This window comes from Primulina eburnea, unplaced genomic scaffold (assembly GCF_022965805.1).
Source record: "Primulina eburnea isolate SZY01 unplaced genomic scaffold, ASM2296580v1 ctg1107, whole genome shotgun sequence".
Taxonomy (NCBI): Eukaryota; Viridiplantae; Streptophyta; class Magnoliopsida; order Lamiales; family Gesneriaceae; genus Primulina; species Primulina eburnea.
The window spans coordinates 1-1,973 of record NW_027330651.1 but is presented as its reverse complement, the minus strand read 5'-3'; the positions used below and the strand labels follow the sequence as shown (position 1 = coordinate 1,973).

Genomic DNA, 1,973 nt, shown 5'->3' with positions numbered 1-1,973 from the left:
ATAATCATGACAAAAGAACCTCAATAACGTCAATCGGTACAGTAAAATTTTATGTTTTTATTATTTTTCAATTAGAATAATTTAATTTTTTGTTATGTTATTACATGTTTAAATTTCTTTTATTTTTTTTCATACAATTTATATTTAACAATGTCCTTTTATATATAGATTATTGGGATATAGGGGATCCAACGTACAAATGTGAATTTTGTGGTGCGATGTTTTGGTATGAAGAGAGATTATGTCGATGTTATAAATCTAGAAATCCTAAGTACTCTCTATGTTTTATGAAAGGAAAAATACAACTTCCTTCTTTAAAAAAGCCTCCTCAAGTATTGCATGATTTATTGAACGGGGTGAGTATAAGAGCAAACATTTTCTGGAGAGCATCCGATCATACAATAATATGTTTTGCTTCACGTCGATGGGAGGGAAGATAGATTCAAGTTTAAATCGAGGTGGCTCCCCTCCAATTTTTAAACTTCATGGTCAGAATTATCATTTAATCGGAAGCCTACTTCCATGTGAAGGTGCATCCCCGAAGTTTGCTCAGTTGTATATTTACGACACAGAAAACGAAATTTCCAATAAGATTTCTGCTGTCAGGTATATCTCAAAATCTATATATTTCATTGAATAGATTTTATTTTCTATTTTTTTGTCTTGAAATTAATTTTTATTTAATCAAAATATTTTTCCAAACAAAATAACGACACAAATAATCTGCATTTAGAGATAGTTTCTGATCTGAAGGTAATGTTGGATGAAAACAATGTTTTGGTCAAGTGTTGTAGGATGACCAAAGAAAGAATTATGGTAGAAGGACGATCCGATGTGAAATTAAAGTTGATTGGTAGAAGAAGTGGGGACGGAAGGAGATATAATCTTCCATCTGCTTCTGAGGTTGCTGCATTAATTGTGGGAGATTTCAATGAGTCTTTGGGCAACCGAGATATTTTAGTAGAAACGCAAACGGGGCAACTCAAACGTATCAATGAGTTGAATCATGCGTATCTTGCTCTCCAATATCCTATACTTTTTCCATATGGTGAGGATGGTTATTGAAAAGATATTCCATTTTCAGAATCTAAGTCAAGTATTGGAGGAAGAAAAAAGGTGAGTCTAAGAGAATTTTTTGCTTATCGACTGCTTGATAGAGATTTTGAATCTTCGAGTATTTTGTTTTCAAGAAGACTATTTCAACAGTTCATTGTCGGTGCATACACAATGGTTGAATCTGCAAGGTTGACATATATTCGGATGCATCAAAAACAATTGAGATGTGAATTGTACAAAGGTCTTCATGATGCGCTTTTGCATGGTGAAACAAACGTAGCTACACAAGGAAGACGTATTATCTTGCCTTCTTCTTTTACTGGAGGGGCAAGATATATGATTCAGAACTATCAAGATGCGATGGCTATATGTAAATGGGCCGGTTACCCAGATTTTTTTTATCACATTTACATGTAACCCAAAATGGCCAGAAATTGTGAGATTTATCGAGAACTATGGGTTGAGGGCAGAAGACCGTCCAGATATTGTTTGCAGAATCTTTAAAATGAAGTTAGATGCCTTGATTAAAGATCTCCGAAAGAATAAAATATTTGGAAATGTTAAAGCAGGTAAAAAAAATTATGATTTTTTAAATTGGATTTTAGAAAATTAATATATTTTAGTAAATATATTTAATTCTTTTTCTCATATTGTTAGTAATATACACCGTGGAATTCCAAAAGCGAGGATTACCGCACGCCCACATTTTGCTTTTCCTCTGTAAAGAAGACAAATATCCAGCAACAGAGGCAATAGATCATGTCATTTCTGCTGAAATTCCTGATGAAAAAAATGATCATGTTTATTATGGTGCAATACGGGATCTAATGGTGCACCGTCCATGCGGCGAAACAAGAAAAAATTCTCCATGCATGTCTAACGGTCGTTTTTCAAAGCATTTTCCTAAAAAGTTCGTT

The 1,973-nt window shown here is 33.2% G+C and overlaps 1 pseudogene; it reads left to right on the top strand.

Annotated features, from left to right (window-relative positions):
- Nucleotides 1–367: 367 nt before the first annotated feature.
- Nucleotides 368–1,886, top strand: LOC140820517 (uncharacterized; annotated as a pseudogene).
- Nucleotides 1,887–1,973: the final 87 nt, after the last annotated feature.